This window comes from Nicotiana tabacum, chromosome 9, assembly GCF_000715075.1.
Source record: "Nicotiana tabacum cultivar K326 chromosome 9, ASM71507v2, whole genome shotgun sequence".
Taxonomy (NCBI): Eukaryota; Viridiplantae; Streptophyta; class Magnoliopsida; order Solanales; family Solanaceae; genus Nicotiana; species Nicotiana tabacum.
In genome coordinates, this window is record NC_134088.1 from 36,137,697 (window position 1) to 36,148,304 (window position 10,608).

The following is a 10,608-nucleotide window of genomic DNA, read 5'->3' on the forward strand; positions in this document are numbered from 1 at the left end:
CGAGGGCCTGATTGTGAGTGATGTTTATGGGATCGGGCTGCATGTCGCAGCAGGCTTTATTGATTCATGCCATGATTGGCTTATTTTAGCGCTTGGGTAGGATCCGCCCCTCCGGAGTCTGACTCACCAGTAGTGAACATAGGTACCTACTGAGTGCGAGTGTCGAGTGATTGGGAGGACTAAGTGACTGTGAGGATTGAGCGACTGGGAAGATATAGAGACGTAACATTTCTCATATCAATCATACTTGGCATATTTTATCCGTGTTGAGCTTAAATTGTTGAACATGAAAGCATGTCTACATTTCTGGACTGGGTACGAACTGATTATGAGATTTCTCTAAGTTATTCTGTCATTTCTCCTGTTATATTTGTTATGTTATAATATGGATTTGGACTGTACCTATCTGAGCTCGTCACTGCTTTCAGCCCAAGGTTAATCACGTTACTTAATAAGTACATTGGGTCGGTTGTACTCATACTACACTCTGCACTTCGTGTGTAGATCCAGATACTTACGAGTACGGTGGCTGCTAGCTTTGGAGCTTTACCTGTTGGAGACTATCGAGATAGCTGCCTTGGCGTCCGCAGACCTTGACTCTCCTTCTTTATAGTTATTGTATTGTTCTATCTTTCTAGACAGTGTTTTTAGCAGTTAGACTATGTTATCATTTAGATGCGCATGTACTCAATGACACCTAGATTTTGAGGGATTTTGTATTGAGTTTGCGGTGTTTTCTTGTAAGTTATTACGAGATTTTCACTATTTAAGCTTGTTTCGGTATGTTTTAAATTAAAATATGTGTTTATTTATAAATTGTCGACATGCCTAGTATTGCTATAGGCGTTATCACGACATGTGAGATTTTGGGTCGTGATAATAAAATAATAAAATTAAGATACACTAGGACTTACAAATAAAATACGGATGAATATTTACATGGATAAGAGATGTCTACGGCTAATCATATAATTCAACTTTTCATAATAGTTCAATATGATTATTCAATATTCATAAGTCTATTCATGATATCTAACATGAGTAAAATAAGTCAATTAGCCACTAAATCATATATGAAATAAAGCATGTGTATGACTACGTCTAATTAGAAAGCTAAATATGGTTAAAGAAGCCCTTCATTACCAAATCAATAATCCATAACCCTAAGCATAGTTTCTAACCATAGTTAAGATCCACCACGCAGTCATAACATCCAAGAAACATAGATAATCAATTCACACAATCCAATTAAGGCATACTACAAGCCTAATTCTACCAAGACAAGGTCATAGCCTAGCTAACGCATATACGCTTGTCATCTCACATATACGTAGCTCCCAAATCAAGCAATAAGTAGAAAATAGATCACCTATGGAGAGAATTTTCTCTTATTAGACAATATGCCTTATCTCCAGTTGGGAACACCTTCAACCTTCGAAAACCGCTTTTCCTTTCAATTCCACCACCAAACTTCTCGAATCTAGCTAAATATTACTTAAATGAGTCAATACAAACTTTAAGAATTGATTTATTATCAAAAAGGTTCAATCTTTAACCCAAATAAAAAAACCAACAAAACATCAACCTCGGGCATTAGGCCCATAATTAAAATTGATCATAGATATATATTACCTATAACACCACGAGTTCAAATATATAATTAGACTCTAAATCAAGTTCCAATTTCATGTTCAAACCCCCCTAATTCATTCTCTTAAGAGCATACCAAAATTCAAATTTCTACACTTTAAATCCTTGATTTTCGGGTAAAAAGTCCATGTAGTTTCTTGAAATATAACCACAAATAAGTAAAAATCACTTACTCTCTTGCGTTTGGTGAAAATCTTCTTGCAAATCGCCCCTCTTGAAGTCTAGGGTTCAAAATATGAGAGAATGGGAAAACATACCGAAATTTAGACTTAAAATACCCCTACTAGCACTACCCTTTGCGAACATGACCTCAGCTTTGCGTTTGCAAAATACAACATCCACTGCCTGTGTCATGACCCAGAACCATCATCTGGTCGTGATGTTTCTTAACTCACTTGCTAGGGAAGCCAAGCATAATAATAACAATTCAATATAATGAATTACAAAATAATACAAGTCTAAAAGCCAATACCATAAATAAAACTGAATTATTACAATAAATCTCCCAGAACTAGCAATACAAAGTCATGAGCTCTACACTAGGAATACACGTCTAATAATATATAAAAATATTGTTTGGACAAAAACAATATTACATAAATAGAAAGAGACGTCAAGGACTTGTACAAAGTGCATCTCTACCTCATCTCACATCAACTCAACAACAATCCAGAAAAGCTCTCAGTTGGGTCCCATACCTGGATCAGCACAATTAAGTGCAGAGTTTAGTATGAGTATAACTCACCCCACGTACTCCGTAAGCAGCATGACTAACTTTGGAGAGGAAGTCGCAAGAATCATCAATGATACTCACGTTATAAAATCTGTACAAGTCATGAATACATACGAATACATAGTAACAATACCAGAATTTGTCTACAACTGCAAGTAACTCATGGTGCATGATAAGTTGGTATTTTACCAACTTATCTCGTCTTTAAACTTAGATTTTTGCTATGTTTGATTCATAAAATCATGTTTGTAATGCCGTTTACTTCTATTTTACAGGTTCTATGTGATTTATAAGTGATCATGAAAAAACTAAGTGAAAACGAGTCAAAGAGAAGTTGAAAAGAAGAAATCTGGAAAATGGCATCAGATGTCGCAATTGCGACATCAACTTGGCAAATGCAAAGTCAACCATTCCAGTCAATGTTCACAAATGCAAAATGAGGGTCGCAAATGCGAATTCAAACCAAACAGTCAACTTTCGCAAATGCGAAGCACTTCATCGCAAATGCGAAACTAAGTGCACAGTGCCTAGTTCGCAATTGCCAACATACAGATCGCAAATGCGATGTTCAACAATGATGTCAAGGTTCGCAATTGTGAACTTATATTCGCAATTGCAAATGTCGTGCTTTAAAGTATGGATTAAATACCTTGTTGTGCTTGTGTATTGAATGATTTTTATTTATTATGAACTGAGTTATTATTTCGTTAATTATTCTTGTTCTTTAATGTTTCCAAAAGGATTAGCTAACCCTAAGACTCGCATATTCACTTCGAATTAATTTTGGGAAAAATAATTCGGGGTTGGGAAAGATTAATTAACAAGAACTTGAGGCATTAATCCTCACTTTATAGATTCTACCTATGAATAGGATTGAACTACTTATAGCCATATTCGGGTGTGCCTAATCTCTTAATTATTTTAGCGATAATTCAATTATGAAGTCTTGTTAGTCTTCGGAAGAAGTTAATATAAAATTATTACCCGAGGCTAATTAACATAAACTCGCTCATATTTGTAAAATCGTGAAATATATTGGATCGTTACTTGAGTGTAATTCCAAATGCATCCATGATTATCGCCATTGATCATTTTACTTGCTTTCTAGGTTAGTTTATATTTTCACAATTAGTTATAAATATTTTCTCAATTACCTTTTAAGTGTTTGGCTTAGCATAACAAGTGATAATTCTCTTACACTCCTAATCGCATATATATTGTACTCTGTGGGATTCGACCCCGACTCATAGTTTTGTAAATTATATTGCATGTGACCGTGTTCATTTACTTTTAAGTAGTGGATTTGGACGTCATCAAAATTGGTGTCGTTGCCGTAGAACTAACTCGGGTCACCTGCGTGACAGGCGGGAATACTTACCACTATAGAGTATTCCCGCCTGTCACGCGGGTGACTCGGGTTCGTTCCCCAAAAATGGCACCAATTTTGATGACGTTCAAATCCACTACTAAAAATTAAATGGACACGGTCGCATGCAATATAATTTGCCCAACTATGAGTCGGGGACGAATCCCATCGAGAACAATATGTAGGTGATTAGGCGTGTAAGAGAATTATCACTTTTCTCTCTACTTGGATGATATGAACTGGACACCTAACTTGGAATCAAGTTTGTAACCATGAGAGGTTGGAGGTGGTAAGTAGATGATCAAGCCAAATGACATTTGCTTCATTTTGCATTTCTTGGCTTTCATGTGAGGAATGTCAGTTTGCCTTCTTGTACTTTCAAATTGTAAAATGTATGGCCTTTGCCTTTCCTCTTCACAATCCCTCATTGACTCGTGTAGTTCAATTCCCATATCACCAAACAATTTCAATGTTCAGAAATGCTTGAAATGTGACATCAAGCCTCCAAATTGCAATTCTATCCGAAGTTTTCCATCCTCTTTGTCCCCCGAACTAGAGTCATTTTCAACCACATCTTCAAATTTTTTGGTTGACTCTAATTCCATATTTTTCTTGACATCATTAACAAGCATGGAGTCGGTTAGCGGATATTCAATTCTTGATTCCTCAAAATAAAGCTCACTTTCTTCCTCGAAGTTAGACTTTTCTTGACCTCTTTCCACACTCTCAAGTTGGTGGGCATAGTGAGCCTCATCCAATATCTTCATTTGATTTTTCAAGATGCGGATATTATCATCATTTTGAGTTAGTACTTTTTTTAAGTCCTCGAGTGCCAAGTTGTGCTTCTCCTCATTTTCAAGAATGGTCTCCAACATGAGCATCATCCTCTCATTTTGTGCCTTTGAGAGTTCTTATTGGTTTTGATCAAGTGCCAAAGAAGGATTTTCGGCTTCAACCTCTAAGGAAGGTTTTTGGCTATCATTCACTTCCGAGGCTTTTTGGACCTCTAAATCTTCAAGCATTTCTCTCATTTGTAAGTTCAACCTTTCAACCGCCAAATCATTTTAAACACTATTCTCCAAAAGCTCCTCTAAGGCATTTTGCTCTTTGTTTCCTCCTTCAAGTAGGCATTCCAACATGAGCTTGAACTCTCCATTTTGACCATGCTCAATTTCTTTCACTTCCATATCCCTATACTTGTTATCACTAAAAGTAGAATCATCATAGTGGGGTTTCGGGGAAGGGAAGGACAGATAAGCACAATTATCCCAATGACCATCTTAACCACCACACTTATCACAAATACTCCATTCATGGGTTTGAGATTGTGCGGACAATCCACACTGGGAGAATTTAAATAATTTTGCCACGAGTGTGGTCCTCCACAATAAGGACAACGATCATCAAAGTATGAACAACTACCATCCGACCAAATTTTATTACATGATGCCATTTTTCAATATTAAGAAAAGAAATAAGAAACAATCAAGAAACCAACAAGAAAAATAGACAAAGATGAGAAAAATAATTACACAAATATTCACAAGTTTGGACCAAAGCACGTATGCTTACTTCTCGAACAATCTAAGTACGCCAAATTGTTCCCCGGCAATGGCGCCAATTTTGATGACGTCCAAATCCACTACTAAAAAGTAAATGGACACGGTCGCATGCAATATAATTTACCCAACTATGAGTCGGGGTCGAATCCCACAGAGAACAATATATAGGCGATTAGGAATGTAAGAGAATTATCACTTGTTATGCTTAGCCAAACACTTAAAAGGTGATTGAGAAATTATTTATAACTAATTTTAAAAATATAAACTAACCTACAAAGCAAGTAAAATTATCAATGGTGAAAAGCATGGATGCATTGGGAATTACACTCAAGTAACGATCCAATATATTTCACGATTTTACAAATATGAGCGAGTTTATGTTAATTAGCTTCAGGTAATAATTCTATATTAGGTTCTTCCGAAGACTAACAAGACTTCATAATTGAATTATTCCTAAAACAATTAAGAATTAAGCACACCCGAATATGGCTACAAGTAGTTCAATCCTATTCCTAAGTAAAATCTATAAAGTGAGGGTTACCGCCTCAAGTTCTTGTTAATTAATCTTTTTCAACCCCGAATTATTTTTTCCAAAATTAATTCGAAGTGAATGGGCGAGCCCCAGGGTTATCTAATCCCTTTGGAAATATTAAAGAACAAGTATAATTAAAGAAACAATAACTCACTTCATAATAAATAAAAATCGTTCAATGCACAAGCACAACAAGGTATTTAATCTATACTTTAAATGAGAATATTCCCATAAACAAGATTTAAATGCTGGGAAAAATAATACACACTTAGATATTCAATACAAAGCAAGGAAATGAAGAATTTAATATAAATGGGTAAGAAATTCTCAACCAAAAGCTTCAAATTTTCAAGACCCAAGTGTGTGTGCAAGAACCCTAGCTTAAAAAACTGACAAAAGCTGCCCAAGATGCCAAAGATATTTTACAAATTAGCTAGGACGTGTATTAAAGGGTTTGGGATGAAGAAAATATGATATGACAGAAGTGCCCAAAACTGAAGCACGACATTCGCAATTGCGAACCTTGACATCATTGTTGAACATTGCATTTGCGATCTGTATGTTCGCAATTGCGAACTAGGCACTGTGCACTTAGTTTTGCATTTGCGATGAAGGGCTTCGCATTTGCGAAAGTTGACTGTCTGGTTTGACTTCGCATTTGTGACCCTCATTTCGCATTTGCGAACAATGACTGGAATGGTTGACTTCACATTTGCCAAGTTGATGTCGCAATTGCGACATCTGAGCCTATTTTCCAGATTTCTTCTTTTTAACATAATTTTTACTCATTTTCACTTGGTTTCTTCATAATCAATTCTAAATCACACAGAACCTACAAAATAGAAGTAAACGACAATAAACACACGATTGTATCACTCAAACATAGCAAAAATGTAAGCTTAAAGACTAGATAAGTTGGTAAAATACCAACTTATCAGTGATCATGAGCCCCTGCTACGTGATCGCAAAGCACTGCCAAACAACAGCTGATCAGCTGCTACAAAACCAAGGGAAATGGTCTAAAACCATTCCGAAACTCACCCGAGGCCCCAAGTACCTGTCCAATCATTCTAACAAGTCCATATATTTCGTACAAACTTCTCCCAAGGCTCAAAACATAAAAAATAACAATAAAATCAAGAACTGAAGATTTAATCCATTCCTTAATTTTCAAACTTTCCAACCTCACCAAACGCGTCTGAATCATACTTAGACATTCCGGATCACAACCAAACATTTCACACAAGTTCATTTAAACGATTAGGACCTATGCAAGGTCTCAAAACCACAATCAAAGCTCATTAACCCAAAAGTCAACTATTTGTCAAACTCCTGAACTCTCTAATTCATCAAATTACTAACTTTTGACAAATAGAGTCAAAATCCTCTAGGAACATTCAAAGCCAAATCCGAACATATGCCCACGTCCAAAATCCATACAAACCTATAGGAATACTCATATCCCGATTTCGAGGTCATTTATTCAAACATTAACCCTTGGAAAACTCTTACAACATAAGCTTCAAAAATGGAACTAATCGTTTTAAATCACACTCAAACCATCCTAGAACCAAATCAACCATCCTTGCAAGTCACAAAACATAAAAAGAACTTATGGTAAATATCAAATAGGGAAAGAAGGCTCTAATACTCAAAATGACCAGCCGAATTGTTACATTCTCCCATCTTAAACAAGCATTCATCCTTAATCGGGATTACAATCATGCCAGAACTGCCAAAAAGATGAGGATATCTATTCTGCGTATCATGCTCGGTCTCCCAAGTCGCTTTCTCGATCGATTGACCTCTCTATTAGACCTTCACTGATGCAATCTCATTCGATCGCAACTATTGAACCTTCCAATCTAGAATGGATACTGGCTCTTCTTCATAAGAGAGATTCTCATCCAACTGCACTGAACTGAAATCCAACACATGCGACAAGTCTTGATGATATTTCCCAAGCATGGAATCATGAATATCGAATGAATTCCTAACAAACTGGGTGGCAAAGAAAGCTTGTAAGCCACCTCACCAACTATCTCAAAAACCTCAGTTGGGCCAATATACCTAGGGCTCAACTTGCCCCTCTTCCTAACCCACATCACGCCTTTCATAGGCAAAAGACTAAGAAGAACCTCTTCACCTTCCATGAAATCCACATCATAAACCCGCTTATCAGTATAACTTTTCTTACTGGACTGAGCTGTGCATAGTTGCTCCTTAATCAACTTCACCTTCTGCAAAGAATCATAAACCAAAGTAGTACCCAAAAACCTAGCCTCACTAGGCTCAATAATAATAGGTGAACGACATCGTCTACCATATAAAACCTCATATGCAGCCATCTGAATACTATACTAGTAGTTGTTATTATAAGTAAAATCCACAAATGGTGGGAAATGATCACATTGCCTCCAAAATCAATAACACATGATCTCAACATATCCTCCATAATCTGAATAGTCCGTGTAGACTGACAATCCGTCTGTGTGTGATATGTCATGCTAAGCTCCACCTCTGCATCCAACATTCACTGAACAACTCTCCAAAAGTGCGATTTGAACTGAGTACCCCGATCCGAAATGGTAAAAATAATGCACACCATGCAAACAGTCAATCTCTCAGATGTAGTATGAGCCAACTTCTCTGAAGTGTAAGAAGTCATCACCATAATGAAAGGCACAAACTTTGTCAATCTGTCAACAATGACCCAAATGTAATAAAACTTCCTCAAGGTCTGTGGCCATCTTACCACAAAGTCCATAGTGATGCACTCCTACATCCACTACGGTATATCTATCTTCTAAATTAACCCGCCTGATTTCTAATACTCAAACTTGACCTGCTAACAGTTTAAACATCGCAAGACATGTATAGTAATGTCCATCTTCATCATTCGCCACCAAAAATGCTGCCTCAAATCATGATACATCTCTGCAGCACCTGAAGGATTAAATACCGCAAACTGTAAGCCTATTCAAGAATCAACTCCTTCATTTCATTTACATTAGGAACACAAATTTGACCCTAAAGTCGCAATACACCATCATCTCCAATGACCGCCTCATTAGCACCACCTCCGAACACCGTGTCATTAAGGACAAGTAAATGGGGATCATAATACTGACGAGCCTTGATCCTCTCAAATATGGATGGCTGTGAAAAAACACAAGCAAGAACTTTGTTAGGCTCGGAAAATAATAAATCTCATAAATCTATTAACCAAGGCCTGAACATCCATAGCAAAAGGCCTCTCCTCAGCTAGAATAAATGACAAAACTACCCATGCTCTATGCCTTTCTACTCAAGGAATCTGCTACCATATTCGCCTTATCCCAGATGATACAAGATAATGATATCATAATTCGTAAGAGACTTAAGTCACTTCCACCACCTCAAACTAAAATCCTTCTACTAGAACAAGTGCTAAAGATTTCGATGATAAGTATAAACCCCGCATGACACACCATACAAGTAATGCCTCTAAATCGTAAGCGCATGCATAATAACTGCTAATTCCAAATCATAAGCTGGATAATTAGTCTTAGAGGGATTTAACTATGGTGATGCATAAGTAATCACCCTACCATCCTGCATCAACATTGCACCAAGGCAAATGCATGAAGCATCAGAATATACCGTGTATGCCCTTGAACCTATGGGCAACACAAATACTAAGGTTGTAGTCAAAATAGTCTTGAGCTTCTGAAAGCTCTCCAAACACTCATTAGACCATCTAAGAGGAACACATTTCTAAGTTAACTTGATCAATGGGGTAAAACTAGATGAAAACCCCTCTACAAAACGACGATAGTAGCCTGCCAAACCCAAGAAACCTCTAATCTCTATAACTATAGAATGTCTATGACATTACTCTTAAAAATATCCTCCTCTCGAAGCCTATGGATCAAAATATGAAAGAATGGGCAAAGTCTCGAAATTCCAACTTATAAAGTCTACCCAGGTACAACTCTTTGTGATCGCGACAGTACCCTCATGATTGAAATACCAAATAGCCTCTAGCTCAAGCTATACTCCTCGAACATGAAGCCTTCCATGAGAACGCGTTGACCAAGTTCTCCAAAGACTAAATGAGCACGAGACTCCCTACGTGAACACCAAAGATAAACCTCTTCCTAACTCCACATCTCTGTGAATGTGATCGCCCTAACATGAATGCAAAGCACCAATCCATACCCCTACATGAATGCGATCCCCTAACTGCAAACACAATGAAAAAAATTTGTTCGGCCAAAATCCTTCTGCATGATCACAAAGCACTGCAATACACCAGCCCATCAAATGCTTCAAACTCAACCAAATTGGCCCAAAAACCACCCTCACTAGACACATGAGCCCCCGAGACCCTATCCAATATTACCAATAAGTCCAAATACCTTATTCTAATGATCTAGCAGGTCGTTTTATATATTTTAGCCCATGTTTCCTCTATGATGCTCCCCAAATGTTGTTTTTTTTTTTTGGCTTGCAGGGACGGTTAGTTTGGTTTCGGGAATGTCTTAGAGTGAATTGAGGCACTTAGTCTCATTTTGAAAGCTTAAATTGTAAGAGTTGACCAAGGTTTGACTTTTGTGTAAACAACCTCGAACTGGTATTTTGATGGTTCCAATAGGTTTGTATGGTAATTTGACTTAGACTTATGTTCATATTGGGATTTGAAGGTTCCTAGAATGTTATTTTTCTGAAATTTGAAAATTTAAAAGTTTCGAGAGGTCCTAAGTTTTATTCGGAGTTGGCTTTG